General features: G+C 49.6%; 1 protein-coding gene across 2 annotated transcripts in view; it reads right to left on the bottom strand.

The window, feature by feature from the left end:
* Gng4 (G protein subunit gamma 4) overlaps window positions 1–13,532 on the bottom strand; it is a 41,526-nt gene extending 27,994 nt beyond the window's left edge. Inside the window, exon 1 of one of the 2 annotated variants that reach the window (XM_074056829.1) lies at window positions 13,255–13,532. The gene's annotated coding sequence lies outside the window, so the exon portion shown is untranslated. The remainder of the gene's footprint in view (window positions 1–13,254) is intronic. The other variant, XM_020173345.2, reaches the window with a different exon arrangement.
* Between the last annotated feature and the right edge of the window lie 5,559 nt (window positions 13,533–19,091).

Here is a 19,091-nt window from a genome sequence, read left to right as displayed (position 1 = left end):
AGAGCTCCGTGGGTTCATAAGGCTGGAGCAAGTCCCAGGACTGGCTAGGCCAGTGGCTTGGTGAAGCATGTGTCTGTGTTCTGCAGTGACCCACCCAATGACTGTTTAGGCCCTCTCAACACATTCCCAACAAGGCCCTCCAACAGAGGGGCATGAGATCACATCCACTGTGGTGGTGTCCATGGGTAGGGGGGCTGTGTTTTGGAGGTCACAGAGACCTTGCCTCACCATTACCCCGCCCCAGCCTCCAGAATCCTGATCCTGCCTTTGCTCAAAGTTCTTCCAGTGAAAAATACTGATGGTGAGCTTCCCTTCCAGCAAGCCCTCCTGCTTTACACTTCAGGTGACTTCTGTTGCTTCTGTACAGCAGGATCGGGCAGCTGATAGCTGCTATCCACACACCCAATCACCTCTATAGACAGCAGTCTGGCCACCAGTTACTGGGTTCTTCCCCTGGGCTCCAGGCACAGCTGTGACCTGCTCTCTGCATGGCTGTGAGCCAAGAGATGACTTCTGGTCATCCAAGGTCCACTGTGCATAGAAACAGCAACAGAGAAAGCGAAAGCTATGCACCATGTTTTCCAAAAGCATCTTCTACGATCCAATATCCTTCCAAGAATTAGGTTTTCCATAGATTGGCTGCTGAGAAGCAGGCTTTTTTCTTCTTATGAAATATTTTGAACACAGACAATTCAGAGAACAATGTAACCAACACACTGATTGATCTGACATCCAGTTTACGGAACAGAACAAAATGACTGATGTCCCCTGGGCTCCTCTCCCCAACGCTCCCACCCTCAGTTACTGCTACTCTGGCGGAGGGGTCCTGCATCTTTCCACCCGTGAACATACGTGCGTGTCTAGCAATACGCAGAAGTACCTTTCCTGTTCAGAAGCATTCCTAATGGCACGGTGCCCGCACCTCCCTAAGCCCACCTGGACTTGTCCTGCCTCCCGTGGGCAGACAGTGATCTCTGGTGTTCTGTGACTTTGCACAATGATGGTATGAAAGTCTGGCACGAGAGTGACCAGAGCACACGCTAGGGGCAGAGGCGTTGGTTCTGGTTGCATGGCTCCATGGTTCCTCTTCCTCTTGTCTTCTGTCTCCTCATGAGCACGGAGCAGGTCTGTGAGGGTCCTCATCCCAGGGACGGCTCTTTGTAAATAGGATGAGAGAAGTAAGATACTCAAAGCCTCCATTCTTTGTAGGGTACTTAGGAATTCTCTTGTGAGACCATTTCAGAAAGAGATGCACATTGTCCGGACCTTGAACTTGTAAGATACACACCTTTGAGACTCCGCTGGTACCTCAACCTTTGTTGCTGGGAACAGCAGCCTAGGGCTCAACTCCCTGAACCATCCAGACCAACAGGCTGACAAAACCACTATTTCCTGGAGCAGGTGTCCTTGCCAGGGCCAAGCTGCTTTTGTTCTGTAAAGGTGGGCACTGCTCAGAATGACCTGGATACACAGTCCACAGACCCAGGGGACATGTGCTGTGGAAGAGGAACCCAAACACTGTTGTAGCTGGTATTAAAGAAACCTGGTGGCTCAAACCTATAGTCCTAGCTACTTAGAAGGCTGTGATTTGGAGGATCACAATTCAAGGCCAGCCCGGGCAAACAGTTTGAGAGGCCCCCATCTCCAAAAACAAAAACAAAAACAAAACAGAGCAAAAGTGGACTGGAGGCATGGTTCAGTGGCAGAACACCTGCTTTGCAACCATGAAGTCCTGAGTTCAAATCTCAGTCCCATCAAAACAAGCAAATAAATCAACAAATAAAACAAAATTGGGAGGCCAAAGCTAGCCAGCTCCTGCACCTGGGGTTCCAAATAAGAAAACTCAACAGCAAGAGGAAACACAAGTTAACCAATCAGAAACCACCAGCTCACCTCTAACCAGGGACTTTCCACTCTAACCAAGTATAGTTTGTCTTGCTTCTGTGAACACCTTACACTAGTGGTCTCCGTGTACCCCTCAGTGAGACCCAGACTGCATGTGGTCTGGCATTACCCGATCCATAAATTGCTCTCTGCCCAAATCCAGTAACCACTCCTTATCTGTGTGGGACAAATTCCAAAACCCCCGGGAGATGCCTGAACCCATGGATAGCACCGAACCTGGTACACAGTGTTTTATCCATTCATACATAACTACGATAAAGTTTAACTTCTACCTGAACACCAGCGCTGGGATACTATGACAGTCACTTGACAACTGAAGTAGCTACAAAGTGACTAACAGGCAGGGAATGGGTACAGTGTGGATATGATGGATGAGGGGAGCCCTGTGAGCCAGGTGGGACAGAGCAGTTTAGAGGGAGAGGTTTGGGCAAAAACTGCACACCTGGGTTGTAGAATGAGCTGCCGATGGAGTTGGAGAACTCCCCCTTGGGGTGAACAGGAGCAGGAATAATCAGGAATGCTGGTTCTGGCTTGAATAATCAGAAGAGATTTTTCAGACAGGAGAAACTGATGATGCAGAGCTGGGAGACTTGCTTCTAACCTTGTTCTGTTTTCAGTTACCTATGTGACTTTGACTGAGTGTCTCTAAATTCTGGCATTCACCTTTGCAACAGTGTCATCCCCCTGCCCCCAAATTAGGACCAAGTAACACAAGCTTGCAAATCCATGGACCACTAGATGTCACCTGCCATGTTTGAGATCAGGTAACAATTTAATGTCTTGGTCCTAAAACAAAAAAAGAAACCAGTAAAGCAGGTTGCATCTAGATCTGAAGAATTTGTAAGACCAAATGACTGCTCAAAGACAACTGTTTTTTTTTTTTTTTTGAGATATGGTCTTGTAATATACTCAGGAGTGCCTTCAAATTTGCAGTCCTTCTATCTCAGCCTCCCAAGTGTTGGGATTACAGGTGTATTCCCTGTAATTATTTGAACCTGGCTTCAAAAACAACCATCTTAAAAGAGTGAGGAATAGCTGGCATGGAGGCTGTAAGCCACCATCGCTGTGGGTCACCCTTTACACAGGAGTCATCGAAGGTGGTTCCTCATACTTTGCAGAGGCTCCTTTGTGTGGTACACTGGGCTTGGGAGAGACTATTTTTGCAGCAGTGAGAAAAACAGGACCCGTTAAACCAACCTGAAAAATAGTCTGGATATTTTCCAGGAAACAAGATGTAGAGTCTGACACCATTTTTTCTTCAGTGTGCTGACAGCCTGCTGTAGAACCTGTAACTACAGGATCCTTTGTTCCTAAAGACTTGTCCCTGAGTATGTGTGTTGGGGGGGGGGGCGGGCGGGGAGATGGCAGTGGTGACAGGCAGGCTGCGCTGGAGGCAAACAGGGATTAAACTCTACCGCCTCCCAGCCAAGAACAGGTCTGACCTCTACCAGTCGGCTGACAGTGGTGGGCACACTGGGCAGGCAGCCAGCCAGGGGCATGGCTCCTCCTAGCCAGACGTCATCTGGTGTGAGTGAAGATGCCTGGGATGGGAGTAGAACCAGGATGAGGCTACAACAAAGCTAGAAGGGCCACATGGTCCAGCTCACGTGCAATCCTGGTAAGTGAATAGGGAAGGATAAAAAGACCACATCTGAGAAGCACATACAGTGAACCTTGGGGCCAAGGAGAGGCTCGTGGGGGTGGGGAGGGTTCAAACCAGAGTGGGATGGGGTCCTGTGATGATGCAGTTAGTCCTGCTGGTCCCCATTCCTCGAGGGCCAGGGATCAAAACCACTGTCCACTCACCCACGATCCGCCAATCCTCCACAAAGCTCTCCAGCGCCAGTGGGAGGAAGAAGCTGCTCTGACACCGTGGCTGTATGGGAAAGCAATTCAGAACCAGGCAGAAGGTGTGCAATTTACAAAATATTTAAAAATTTGCACAGCACGGCATTGCTAACAAAGCAAAGAACCAGAAATGGAAGGAATTCATGGATTTGGCTTCAATGGCTTTACACTGAGAAGTTTTAAACATTTAGAAGCTCCGTTCCTTCTCAGTTGATTTTTAAAATGCAGCCTCTCTGTGGTGTCCTTTCAATTTTAACATCTGCTGACTCAGAAGAGATTCATGCAGCGATATACTGAAATTCATTTTATTGGTCCAAAGGCGTCTATACACACACTTGCAGATTAGCAGTCCATAAACATGGATCAGTCTAAACAGGCCCCAGTCTGGACCTGGGTTCAGGGGCCTCTGCCAAGGACACTGAGGCCCTGGGTTGGCGACCACATTGAGGAACCCAAAGACTGGAGTTAACTTAACCTCTAGTAACCAGACACTTAGTGTTGAGAATCTGTGTCACCACACTGCCGGGGACATCCAGGTGACAGCTGGGGTGTGGGGGACCTTCCTCTCACTGATATGTCCACCCTACTCAACTTGGCCAAGAAGGATCTTGGGCTCTAGGCCCCGCCATGCCAGCTCCAGGCTGTGGATGGCCAACAGGAGGAGGGCGAGGAGCAGCCTGGTGGCTGGCTCCGCTTCGCCAGGTACACAGGTGCGGGTGGACCTGTAACATTCTTAGGTGCAAAATGGGAGTGTGATAGCCTGTGAGGTCCTACAGCTGTGGCCACAGATGACCACACACAGATGGCCTGAAACAGCAATTACCTCAGCTCTGCAACTCTCAAGTCTGAAATGGTGACACTGGGCTAAAATCAAGGTGTCCATGGGCTGGGGGTGGAAGCTCTGGGGAGTATCCATTTCCACGCCTTCTCTGTCTTTGAGGTCACCTGCTCTCCTTGTCTGTGGCCCCTCTGTGTCTTTCAGAGGGAGCAGTCTCTCCCAACCCTCCTCAGACACCCTGTCCTCCACTTAAAGGACCCTGGGATTGCACTGGGTGCCAGGGGACAATCCAGAGTCGCCTCCCCTGTGATGTCCTTTTTTGCCATGTAAGGTAGCACAGTCCCAGGTTTGGGGTAGAATCTTTGGGGGCTACTATTTTTCCTCCTACCATGGAGGTCATCAGGAATAAAAAGATAAAATAAGACACGTGGACCCTGACCCGGAGGAAGCACTCACTAAACATTAACCATTGCTGTTCTTGTCTGCGAATTCCAGCGTCCTCATCCTGGAATGCTTTGGCCACTCCACCTCTGCCCCAGCCCTTCCTCTGGCCAAATTCTTTTTTTTTTTTTTTTTCCATGGGTATTTTATTTTATTTTATTTTTTTTCATTTTTCTTTTATTATTCATATGTGCATACAAGGCTTGGTTTATTTCTCCCCCCTGCCCCCACCCCCTCCCTTACCACCCACTCCACCCCCTCCCGCTCCCCCCCTCAATACCCAGCAGAAACTATTTTGCCCTTATCTCTAATTTTGTTGTAGAGAGAGTATAAGCAATAATAGGAAGGAACAAGGGGTTTTGCTGGTTGAGATAAGGATAGCTATACAGGGCATTGACTCACATTGATTTCCTGTGCGTGGGTGTTACCTTCTAGGTTAATTCTTTTTGATCTAACCTTTTCTCTAGTTCCTGGTCCCCTTTTCCTATTGGCCTCAGTTGCTTTAAGGTATCTGCTTTAGTTTCTCTGCATTGAGGGCAACAAATGCTAGCTAGTTTTTTAGGTGTCTTACCTATCCTCACCCCTCCCTTGTGTGCTCTCGCTTTTACCATGTGCTCAAAGTCCAATCCCCTTGTTGTGTTTGCCCTTGATCTAATGCCCACATATGAGGGAGAACATACAATTTTTGGTCTTTTGAGCCAGGCGAACCTCACTCAGAATGTTCTCCAATTCCATCCATTTACCAGCGAATGATAACATTTCGTTCTTCTTCATGTCTGCATAAAATTCCATTGTGTATAGATACCACATTTTCTTAATCCATTCGTCAGTGCTGGGGCATCTTGGCTGTTTCCATAACTTGGCTATTGTGAATAGTGCCTCTGGCCAAATTCTGACACCTCCTCCCCAAAGCCTTCCCTGACCTTCTGGGTGGGTTCTGCGTTCTGCTGTGAACAGGTGGGACTCATTCTTTATTCTGCCTTGCATTACAAGGCCCAAGATTGAGTAATTTATCAAAATGGAAGTTTATTTCTCAGTTTTGAGGCTGGGAAGGTCAAGCTCAAGGTGACCACGTCTAGGGTCTAGAGACAGCCTTCTTGAGGCACCATCCTATGGCAGAAGGTGGGATGGACACGGTGTCCTCGTATGGCAGAAGAGCAGAAAAGGGTGACCACTGTCACTGGCCCTTTTTGTAGTAGGGTGAGGCTGTCAGGACCTCAACAGCCCCCGTTAGGCCCACTTCCCACCTCTGTGGCAGTGGGGATCAAGTAAATTTCTGGAGAGGACACATTCAGGCATAGCAGTCTCTGTCACTTCCTTCCTTCAGCTCCCCAGAGCAGGGTGGCCTAGCACTCACCCCTGCACACCTGTGGCACTCTCAAGTGTCCGGATGAGTGATGGGTGGACATAGGTCTGTGGCCCTCCAGGGCTCAGAATCTCAGAGCTATTGGGGCTGCTGTTGGGGTGGTGGGGAAGCCTGGATTTGGGGGTCACTGTGCTCTGAGCAGAGGCAGCTCCTCTGCTGGCTCCTCCTCAGAGGGGGCTCGCTCTCCTCCCAGGCACTGTATCATGCTCGTTGGCTGCCACTGTGTCACTGCTGCACAAGGCTGGGTGAGGTGGACAGACACCAGGAGGAAGGACCCACAGAAGCCATCTGATTTAATGCTTCCCAACCCTAGCAATTGCAAGACTCCAACATGGGTTAGAAACCCACAGAGTCAGAGCGGCCGGGGGCGAGGCCCAGGAAATCTTGTTTTAAAACATGGCTAAAGTTTACGCAGCCAGGTTTGGGAACCACTGCTGGATCTAGTGGATTTTACAGACAGGCATTGAGCTGCAAGTAAATGTTTCCTAGAAATATTTGGACAAAATGAAGGCACCAGCCGCGGCACTGTGAAACCAAGTACACACACCCAGATGTTAAGAGGAATACACACTTCCTCCGGGGCTGTGTCTTCCGGGCCACCATCTCACTCCATTTAACCAACCAGACTTTCATTCAATGCAGCTCACGGATCCGGCCTCTCGGGGCCAACCTCCAGAGGGCTCAGGATAGTCGCGGTGCTCTGTGGCCCTTGGCTCTCCCCTTCTTTTGCCTTTGCCTGGCCATCAGGACTCACTGGGCCCTGTGGCCCCAGTATGGACTGCTGGGTGTTATGGTTTAAATATGAAATGTCCCCACAGGCTTATGTGTTGAGGGCTTGGTTCCCTACTAGTATCATTATTTTGGGAGGCGGTAGAAACTTTCGGAGGTGGCCCTGGCTAGAGGAAGTGGGTCGCCTGGGGTCATGCCTTTGAAGGACAGTCCTCGTCCTCAGCCCCTCCCAGTTTGTCTCTGCTTCCTGGCTGCCATGAGGTGAGCGCCTCTGCTCTACCACACCTTCCTGCTACTACATTGCTGTATCTCACCACAGGCCCATAGAGTGGAGCTAGCCATTGGTGAACTGAAACTTCTGATCCAAAATAAATCCCTCCTCCCTTCAGGTATTTTGTCACATGACACAAAACTGGCTGATACAGTGGGACTTCCACAGAACTGTCAAGTCCATTTTAGAGAGAGAAAGATCTACCTCCCACATGTTATGTTCTGTAAGAACCTCTGTCTCTTCTAGCCTGTTGTACCACCCAAGGGTCCTCTTGCCTCATGTAGCTTCCTTTCATGCTAGAAGGGTGGGGGGGAACACAGACCACCCTGCCAGGAAGGAAGTTGGCACACGTCACCTGTGGAACCAGCACACTCTTACTGGCTTCCATTTCTGCCGTCCATGTGTGTCAGATGCACTCATCTGGGAGGTTCCCTTGCTCTTGGACTATTGTGAGTCCTGCCAGGAGTGGTCAGTGTAAATGCTGCTTCTGCTGACCATGGCCTTGGATCTCCATCTTTGCATGCAGACTCTCAGGCACTGCTTGACCTTTGCACCATGGCTTCCTGCCTTCTCCCCTGCACTTCTAGGACTCAGAGCCTGAATAGCTCTTTTCCACTCATCTAGCTTGCAAAGTCCCTCGCAAGCTTTCTTGGACCAACTGAGAACACATTCTGTCCCTCAGGCCTTTCTGCACCCTCCTAGTTTCTGGAGACCTCTGCATCTGGGGATCTTTAGACATAGCTGTCACAGCACTGATCCAGGGTACAGATGCTGCTTTCACACACAGACTCCCTTTGGGTCTTGCACCCTCTGGAGGGCATGGCTACATCTTTTGCCTCATGAGTAGCACACCAGGTGTTCATGCCACTGGTGCTCATTACAGGTGCAGTCAATGATTATCCTATGAACATTTTATGAACGTGTGGTCTAGGAACACTACTGAAGCTTTCAGCAATGTGTCTGTATTGAAAAGTTCTTCTACAGTGTCCAGCAATTGAGACAAATGAGGTTTGAAGACGTAATGCTTAGGCTGTCAAACTCAGGAAGATCCACGGTGAGGACAGGAAGGAACTTTGGGTTTCAAATTCCCTGACAAAGAAAATTCTGCTTAATAAAACTTCTTTCAGGCATTGTTTACTGCAATAGGAGAGGTCTGGAAAGAGATGGGGCTGGTCAGAGGAATGTGGCCTGTCAGTGAGCATTGCACACCCAGTGAAGGCAGGGACCAGCAGAGGCAGCGTGGTTGGGGCTCAAGTGAAAGGATCATCCTGAAAGGGCCAGGCCACAGAAGACACAACGCAGCAAGAGCAACCAAGAAGAGGGGAACGGTGGTGAAATACCAGACTGCTCGAGGCTGACAGGTGCAGTCATCCACAACTGGGTTGACTGGTGGGGATGGGGCTCTCAGAGGTCCAGGTCAGCAGAGGATGCCATAGCTCTGTGCCCATCAGACAACATTCAGCAGAAGAGGGAGGAAGGTGTGTGACACTGAGAATGGCCAATCTGTGGATCCCCCTCACCCTGTTCCAGAAATAACTCCAAGGACATTTCTTCTGGCCTCCAAGGCTTTGGGATTCTCTACTCAATCCATCATCGCCCTTTCTTGGCCACACCACACCCACCACTGCTGTGCGTGGTTACAAATCCGTCTCTCCATCCTTAGGACTCTTACGCACCACCAAGCATACCTCCAACCATGGCAGGGGCTGGTTTCCCAACCAGGCTGCAGCCCACCCCTTCCCACAGTCCCCCAGGGGTTGGGCAGTGAACAAACACCTGAAGACAGGTGCAGCCCAGGGTTGGGAACGAAGCTAGCTGGGCACAGAGGAGAGAAATTTCCCAAGACTGCTGAACGGAACCTCACCCTCAAACCAAATGGTCCAACTTGCATGCCCATGCAGCTTGCCACAGGCCGTGGACCACTGCAAGGTCCTGCTGGAAACTTTAGCTCATGGTGTGCCCAGGGTGCAGTCCAGAGAGGAACAGATAACTCTCAAGTGAGACTGGAAATACACTGCAGAAGACAGTGGCTCTGGGGCACACCTGGACTGCCAAACAGATAGGGAATGGCAGGGGGGAGGCAGACCACATCGGGTGTGCCCACAGGTAAGAAGAGGGTGCTGACACTCAGCGGGTGAGGGCCCTGAGCTACCAGAGCCCCCAGGGACATGGGGGCTCACAGCTTTCTCCCAGGGTTGCAACAGTCCCTCTGGGGAGCATGTGGCCCATGCAGGGCGGATGAGGCTGTGTGGGAGATACAGGGGCCACCCAATGCTACTGCCCAGCCTGTGTTGCTGCTGCCAGACCTCTGTCCCCAGCCTCCAGCAGCCTGGCCCTCGGGAAGGCAGAGTCCCTGCCACCACTCATCTGCCAGCTCTGTCCTCACCTTTCCAACAGTGCCTGGGCGGTGAGCCTCAGAGCTCTGGGCCACCATGAAGAACCCACTGTCAACCTTGCAACCTCCCTCCCTCGCTCTGCTTCTCCCCATCCACATTTCCTGCATGTTCCTCCGTCTTCTCAGCCTGCCTCTATCCTGGACATCCCCACTGGCCGCCGTGTTGGTAGAGCTCTCCATTTTGCACGTCGGTGTGACAGAACACAAGCCGCAGCGAGGCTGAGCCTGGGTGCGGGGTTATGTGAGCGTCTGTTTTTCACGTCAACACCTTTCAGAGCAACTGGAGAGGTGCTTGAATATGACCCTTTCCAGGAGTTCAGCATGACTCCCTTTTGCCTGCTCCTGTTGCCCTGCTTCTGTTGCCTTGGCCGTGACCTTGGGGAGGGGAGGAAGAAGAGGGCTCACAGCTGTGCCTTAGATTCTAGCAGCAGAAGGAACCACAGGGAGAATGAGGGGCACAAAAGGGGAGCTATTGCCAGCTAAAGGCCTGCAGCCTGCTGCCCCCACTGTGCGCACGTGTGCTGTGCGTGGGGGAGGAGCAGTCCTCAGCTCCAGGACACTTGAGCATTTCTTCTATCTCTGGGGACCCTTCACAGCCTCAGTACATATCTCACTAGGGACAGCCGGCCCAGCCCCCAGAGAGGAATGGCTTTCCTCGCCTTGGGGAAGAGCCATGTCCCTTCCTGGGGTGGGTCTCTACCCAGCTGTTCACTCTGTTCCCTTGTCACTTGTATACTTTCTTTCATTAGTTAAACAAAGTCCCCACCACCTACCAAACACCCTGCCAGAACACTCTGGGACAAATCAGACATGGGCACTCACTGTGGCTGCTTTGCAAAGCCCAAACCTTTCAGGGGCTTTGTCACACCCAGCCCCTGCCTGGCAACAGTGGACACCCCCCCCTCCCCGCCCTGCCTGGGCTCCCACCTGTCTGCCCCTCTCAGCCTGGTCCCAGAATCTCAGGGCATGGGTCTCTTTAAGTATCCCTTTTTCTGCACTATTTTTTCCGTTTAGCAGCTTCTCTTGCCTCTCTTTCTTTCCCTATGGGAAATTTCCTTTGTGTTCTCACTTCTGATCATTTATTTAGAGGCTGCGGCTTATTCTTAACAGTTACGTAGGGCTTTCTAGTAGCAGTGGCCTCTGCCTCCTCCCTCGCTTCCTCTTCTGATAGATACTCAGCCTCTCTGGCTTTCAATGAAAATGTCCTTGCTAGCCAGCATTAATGGGACACTTTTGTAGGATTTAAGAAGTTAAGTTTCAAGATTGGAGCCGTGGCTCAAGTGGTAGAGCACTTGCCTAGCAAGTGCAAAGCCCTGAGTTCAAAACCCAATACTGCCAAAAAAAAAAGTTAAATTTCAGTTTCTAGTATAAGAAAACTGAAATAATCTCCATACTTGAGTAATAATCTCAATGCCTGAGTATGTCTAGAGGGAATAAAAATGCTAAGTAAGCCAGGCACCGGTGGCTCACTCCTGTAATCCTAGCCGCTCAGGAGTTAGAGACCAGGAGGATCGCAGTTTGGAGCCAGCCCAGGCAAATAGTTCCTGAGACCCTATCTCAAAAAATACCCAACACAAGCTGGTAGCGTCGTTCTGGTAGTAGAGTGCCTGCCTAGCAAGCATGAGGTCCTGAGTTCAAAAGCCCGGTACTGACCCCTCCCCCCAAAAAAAAGCCAAGTAAAAAAAAAGATCAGAAAGATTAGATAGTAGGCCCTGCTCTCAAAAGTGTTCCGAGAACAAAAATCAGGCAACATTGTAAAGATATAGTTTGAAAATTCCATGAAGAAAAGGGCCATTTCTGACACATATTATGATATCCTCCCCTCTTTAAGCAGAGCAAAAGTGAGATGAATTAAGAAAAATGGGACAGTGAGACGTAGCAACAAATAAATAAGAAAATGAGAATGACTGTCAGACTTGTCTGCCATTTGGTGATCTTCCCGGAAGGTGCCGGTTCTGTAGTGAGGGGGGAGGAGGACAGTGCAGTCACTGCCAGTCCAGGTGACCTGGGCTCCCAAATCAGTCACCAGCACTTGCTTCCCTGGGACCAGGAACAATGCTCCCACCCAATGTTCCACCATTTCCAACAACGCCCTGAAATTCTGGGGCTTGGGGGACTCTCATCCTAAAAACTCAAATGAGCAAGGGAGAGGTTCTATTTTGCTCAGCTGAGTCCCATGAGGAATGGAGAGGCAAGTGCCCCGCCAATCATGGCGCTCCCTAGGCCCCCGACTTCTTCACAGCTTCCTCAGGGCAATTTCAGGATGATGAGGGTAAGGACAGGAGCCAAGGTTGGTGGAGGGGCAGCAGGAAGGCCCCGGTCTAACCTGGGCAAAGCAGCCCATCTGTCTGTGCAGGGCCACGGCCATCTCTCACACCGAGCACAGAGCCACCTCCAGCACTGCCCTTGCTTCCCAGGGCTGAACGAGGCTTTCTGCCTATCCCCACTTTTCCCACGGTCGCCTCTCGCAGGGAGCAGGGCCAGATCAGATGGCGGCTGCCTCCCTTCCGCTGCAGGCGAACATCAAGAAAAGGAGTCGGCCCGGAATGGAGCAGCCAGGCGCCTCCCCGCACCGTCCCCGTTCCCCGGGAGCCATCACGCCCGGCCATGGGGCGACGACAGGGCGCACTCGTCCTAAGGGCACCCGGGAAGGCCGCCGCCCGGTGCCCGCTTTACAGACGCGGGAGGCGATGGAGGGGGGACGGGGACGGGGATCCACTTTGTCACTTGATCAAACTTTCACGTTTCGGGGTCTCCTAACATCTTAGCTCAAAACACACGAAAGCCAGCCGATCCGTCGAAACGAATCTCCCCCGGCCACACCTCTGCTCCATTTCCGACGCGGTTCAAAAATTAAGACCAAAGCTCCCCGGCGCTGCGGGGCGCCCGCTCGGAGCGCAGCGCATTTCAGCACCAGCCTCGGGGACAGACGCCATGAAGGACGGGAGGGGAGGGGACAAGCTCGTCGGAGGTCTGCAGTCTCCACCTGTCCCGAACCCAGGCAGGTGCCCAGGCGTCGGGGAATGACCAGGGGGCTTTGCCGTAAGCAAAATGACCCAATGGCCACTCCATCTCCTTCCCCTAAGGTCCTCTGCACCGGGGACGCCCCTGTCGAGAGATCGGTAATTTGATGACTCCACGACCCTCGTAGGCAGATGAGGTCCCCGGGGAGCGCCCCCCCACCTCCGGCCGCCGCGACCCCTGTGGGGACCCGAGCCCGCCGTGCGGCCCCGCGCCCCGGCTGCCCAGGCTCGGCGGAGCGTCCGGCTGCGGGGTGGCCGCGGGGGCGATCGTGCCCCGCCGAGCGCCCAGGAAGGAACCACAGGTCTTTGTGTCGCGTGCCGCGGCTGTGGCAGCCTCAGGGCGACGCGGGCGCCGGAACCGCTTCTCCAGTTCGGGGACTTTCCCGCCCGTTTCCCTTGCTTCTGGCTCCGCGGGGCGGGCGAGGGCCGGAGGCTTCCCCGCCTCGCGAACCGACGCGGGGGTCCGGGGGTCGCCGGGGGTCGGGGGCCGTCACTTACCGCAGCGGGCGCGCAGCCGAGGGCGCCACTCACGCGCGGCTGCTCTGCGGTGCGGCGCGGCGCACGCGGGGGGCGGCCCGGTGGGCTCTGGTGGGGACGCGCCCCGCACCGCCCGCCCCTCGCGGGGTCTCCGGCCGCGTCACCGGCCCGCAGCTTGGGAAGGGGCCCGGCGGCCCAGCGTCACCGCCCTGTGCGCTCGGAGCCCGCGGCAGAGCTCTCGGTCCGCGCCAGGCCCGCGGAGTGAGGGCGCTGACCACCGCCCCCCCCCACCCTCGTCCCCTGCGCTCCGCGCTGGCCGCGCCCACTCGGCGGCAGGTCTCGCCCCACGGCCGGGAGGGGCCGGGAAATCCCGCCCGCCGCCGGCCACGTCACTGGTGCGTCACCGGGGCTCCCGCACCCGGCCCCGCGCGCGCCGCGCCCAGCCCCGAGCCCCGCCCTCCCGGAGCGCGCGCAGCCCGGGGCCGCGGCCGGGGGTCTCGGGCGAGGACAGAGGCCGGGGGAGGGGAGAGGACGGAGCGGGGTGGTCCGGGACAGCGACCTTCCCTGGGGACACCCGGCGAGCCTCGCACCGAGGGCGGGGGCGGGGCGGCCATCGCGCGGCTGCTGGACAGCTGCAAAGGCGCGGGGACCTCGCGCCCGCGTCGCTAAGCAACGGGCCCCCCCTCCCCGCCGCCCCCGCGCGGACGCGGTTCCACATCCACGTCCGCGCGGGACCCTTGCGACTCCCAGCGCCGAGGTGGTGGCCGTGCTCTCCAGGCCGCACCCTTTTGGGAACTGTGTTTTGTGACACACGTTTTGTTTCTGCTCTTTCTTTTTATTATTTTTCTGGGGCAGCACTGGGGTTTGAACTCAGGGCCTCGCTCTTGCTAGGCAGGTGCGCCACCACTTGGGCCACGTCCCCAATGACACACGTCTTAAACCACGACCTGCCACAGCCGCCTTCCCTGAGGAAGCACAGCCCTAGCGCCATCCATCGCCCAGCTCCTGCGTGTGATGCCGCAAAGCCTCGGGATGGGGAGCGACAGCAAGAGTTTCCGCAGCGCGAGCAAGATTTGCAAAGAGGAGGCCGACAGCGTTTCCCTTTGCAGACAGTATCGTGTAATCGACTGAAGACGAAGATTTCTTGAAAATCTGGGCCTCCTCTCCATCCACAAATGCCACAGGGCCACTGGCCTCTTCTGTCTCTGGTCCCGTGGATTTGACACTTACCCTAGACAAATGTGCCCCTTCATGGAGACTGAGACTCTGGTAGAACGCAAATGCAGAGGCCAGAAAGACCCACATGGCCTGCAAGCATCTCACATCGATTTTTTCATAGCTCCCAAGAGCCCATTTAGGCCCCTAAATTAATCTAAGGCAAAGCAACTGCGCCAGAAAAATGTCCACAGCACAAAGATTTTTTTAAGTAAGAAAAATGTATAGGTGTTGCACTGAAAACTTAACAAGTTCAAAGGTGTATTCTACATTCACCCCCAAATCCATTTCTGCCTGCACCCCTTCCCATACTGACTGAATGAAGGAGAATCCTTGGTTTCTTACTATCCCAAACCCCAATCTCAGTCCCAGTTACTCCATTCTAAGGGAAATCAACACCTGTTGATTGAAGCGTGCAGACACTTCCCGATTTCATTTTCCCAGTCATTACCTGTCCATTCAGCTCTGCTAGACAGGTCATCACAGCTAGTGTCCTGACACGGGGTGCAGGTGTTCACACACATACCTAGTTCAGTATTCAGTCAGAGTCTCCGGGGGACCCAGGAGGAGCTGGACCTCTCTGGGCAGCAATCTTCTCTATGGTCTTCTGTGCCACAAGGCTCTGTCTCTCCAGTGAAGGCCCCACCACCTCCCGGTAGCACCACTCCAGGGACCAATGGTTTAACTCATACACCTTTAGGGGACATTCAGCATCCTGAGTATAGCAGAGGGATAATTAAAAACTGCAAAATGCTGTATGATACAGAGTGATTTACTGCACAGAGAAAATATAAGGATTACAAGACTGAAAGACTGGTTTCTTTTGGTACAATTTGTGATAACTAAACTCTGGGTCTTGAACAGGGCTCTAAGTAAGAATTTTGCAGTAGATCTAAAAGGAGCTATTGTACTCTCTGTACACAGCTCTGCCATTTTTTACTCATATTTTAATAATTGGCCTAAAAATTATCCCGAGATAGGTATGAAAGAAGTGTGATCTACTAAAATAGAGGATGAAAAAGGAGGAGAGAAAGGAGTTTCTTGGCAAAGAAGTGTGTGTGCGGGGGGAGGGATGTGTGGACTCCATGGTTTCTAGAGATGTTATGTAAAAATGGAAGGCACTTCATTTTGGGTTGGCAAATATTCTTAATAGCTATCAAGAATACAGCAAGACATACTGTCCGTCCATCCATCCCTTCCTTAGTTTAGTGTGAACCTAACTGCCCTATTCCCATGATTCTGTAAATTGCTTAAAACATTTTGAAATTTTCTCTTTTGGAATCACATGGAGAATCACACATATTTTTTTTTTCACTCTCTTGTAAACATAGTTTGTTTTTTACTAAAACAGTTGTCAAATACGAGTGTCAGCTCTGATGATTTTCTGGTTGCTCTTGAAAAATCACATATTGTTCATGGGAGAAAGACTTCCCAACACTCATTGAATTAACAATAGAGCTCAAAGAGATTTAAAATGCAGGAAACACAGTAGCAGGGAGTGCACCCATTGAACACAAGCAGCAGGAAAGGACGGGCAGCTACTAAGTGACACCAGGATGGAGCCCTGTGCCTGCACGCATATGGACAGGTGTGTGTGCCTGGAACACACCTGCTCTTTCAGCCTCAAGTGAGGCTATAGGCACTGGAAAATAAAATAGATGTCTAGTTCTTATGCAAGTAGCAGCACGCATGAGTAGCTTTTACTTGGTTGAGAAATTTATGTATGGAAGCTACAAAATGAACTTGTCTAATTCGTCATTAGTATTCAGGTCTTTCAACCACTATGAAAATTATGGAAAACACTCTTTTTAAAAAAAATTCTTGAAACTGGATTCCAAAGACTTTAAAAACTATTTGAACAAAATTAAAACTTGAGAATGAAAGAATGGCTTATTTACCAGCCTTGAGAAATTTTGGTAAGATCAGCTTAACACACTTTGGGAATGAGTCAAACTTTTCCACAGAATGATCTTTTATTTTTATTTTTGTTTATTTACTTATTTTTGTGATAGAGTTTTGCCTTAAAAAACAAGGGGAAAAAATAATTAACAGCAATCTAAACTTCCAACATGGAAATATTGTAGACTCTAGAGATGGTCTACATTAGTGATTGCCATTGTTTTTGGTCTCAACAAAATGTCCGTATTATGACTGTTATCAACATTTTCTTCCTAAAATAATTTATGGAACATAAAAGCATATAAATGGATAAAGAGAAGTAGCGGTGCATAAATTCTGGAAGAACAGCCCACTAACTAGACAAAGAAAGCCACATATATATATATATATATATATATATATATATACACACATATGTGCACTTTCTTGGACTATTATTTTTGGAGACAGCACAGAGTTAATACATTTTTCTAATAACTGATTAGTTAAGATCCAATACTGAAATGTCCCTTCACAAGAAATTTTTGCCTTTAAAAATCATGGCAGCCTTGATTTTGCTTTTATTTTTAGTTTTCTTTGGCAATACTGGGGCTTAAACTCAGGGTTTTGCACTTCTTAGCAGGAGCTTTACCACTTGAGCCACACTCCGGGTCTTTTCGGTTCAGTTTCAGTTTTTCATATAGAATCTCACACTTTTTTCCAGATGGCCCCCAATTTTGATCCTCTCACCTCCCAAGTAGCTTGGATTACAGTTGTGCCCCATGATGACCAGCCTCTAAAGCACTTATTTTGAACACAGAAGAAACTACCAGTTGAATTAATATTTCATATCCAGAAAAAGAGTACCTCACTAAGGCATCTGCAGAAGCTGAGAATTTGGTACACAGTGAGAGAGGGTTTTTTCTGGTTTGTTTTTTGTTTTGTTTTGTTGGACACAAAATGATGCCGATCCAGTAACCCAAAGGTATCCTAAAATATGATGCTAATATGTTACTTTAATTTTAAAAATCTCTTTACCTTTTAAATGGTATTTGTATTTTTAAAGCCAAAATGTTGCCTTTAATATATGATGGGACTTCTGCTTTTTGTCTTTGTTTTGTTTTGTTGATGGCATTGGGAATTGAACTCATGACCTTGAGCTTGCTAGGCAAGTGCTCTACCACTGGAGCCATGCCTTCAAGCCTGTGATAGGATTTCTTTATACTCAGCCTGACATTGCTATTCAAAAATTTGCACTTGTTGGGGAAAATAGTACTAATTATGCTAAAATAATTTTATGCTCCTAATTACAAAGTGATTGGTTTCTATAGCACTAGCATGTATGATACATAATTTAGAATAAAATTACAAATAGATTTACCTAGATGGAACTCAATTTTTCTTAATCCAATTAATCAGATCCATTAAAACCAAGAAACTTGTGCTTGATCTGCCAGTTTCCCATTCCTTTTGTCAACCTAAAAAAGAAACATTACTTGGAAAGTCAGAATTTATTAAGAATATCACAATCTCTCTATAACATACCGTGATATTAACTGCTATGGTGAAGGAGTTTTGAGTTCAGCATGTTCTATGATGACTCAATATTTTCAACACTTTTCTCAAGTTCCATTCCTGAGAAACTAGTATTGACAGAATCAGGTACAAGTGAAAGAATGATGTAGAAAGTACCAGGTTGCAATTTGTCTGACTTAAGCAAACAAATTAACTTGGAGCAAAGCAGATGAGAAGGGGCAAAAGAAACTTCAGTTTATGAGTTTTGTGATTCTCTAGTGAGTGGGAGCCCCATTTAGAACCCCAGCATCAATGCCCTCTGTTCAGGATTCATTCTACCATAATGTGATGCCTGCTGTTTACACTGTCATGAATTTTAGATCTTCAGAGAGGCAGAGTAAAATGACAGATGATGTTAGCAGTTTCTATACAGGTTGTTTGGAGGAAAGAAATAGCATTTACCACGGTCTAGCACTTTCATAATTTTTTTCATGCACTTCTCTCATGGTCATATATAATTTTTAAAAACCCCTTGGGAATTTTTAAATCATTTAGTCATTTTTATGTATTGCTAAATTTCTAGGAACTTACTAAATTTTGATATGCATGAACTAAACTTACTGTGGAATTGAGTTTATTGAGGACTTTAATTGAAAGCAAGACTAACAATAATTGATACTCATTTTATGACATTGCTTTATGTATTATTTCCCTTCACCTAACCTTATCTAGTGATACTTCTTTGTTGCTCATTAGTTGGAAAGTAGAAGAACAGTGCAGATAAGACATTGGATTTTTTGTCTCTATCATAAGCCAATGTCAGAAAAAAAATCCTTCAGCCACTTTCTTAGGCAAATTGATGGACCACTTCTGATACTGCTAAAACACGTTTGTGTTTTCCCACAGGAGAGGGAAAAGTGGAATCAACAAAGTTAATTGTCAGAAGTGTACACCAGCACTCAAAACAAATGAGAAGGTCCTCAGAATTCTAAAAGAAAATAACCAAAAACTGGGTGTTTCCAAAATAGCATGATATGGATCGAATATTGGAATACAGAAGCACTAAAGATAGCTTAAAGGAAGTTTATCTGTCCCTTTTCATTTAGTAATTTCCTATCAGCCAACAGCACCATGAGTTCTAATCTAATCAATCACAAAGTAGTTTCTTCCAAAAGCAAATCTTTTAAATATAAATCATTATAATGACTTTTCGTACCTCAACAGTAAATATTGCAAACAGAATTTTGCCA

Source organism: Castor canadensis, chromosome 15, assembly GCF_047511655.1.
Source record: "Castor canadensis chromosome 15, mCasCan1.hap1v2, whole genome shotgun sequence".
Lineage (NCBI taxonomy): Eukaryota > Metazoa > Chordata > Mammalia > Rodentia > Castoridae > Castor > Castor canadensis.
The sequence above is the reverse complement of the archived record's forward strand: the minus strand, read 5'-3'. Positions and strand labels throughout refer to the sequence as shown.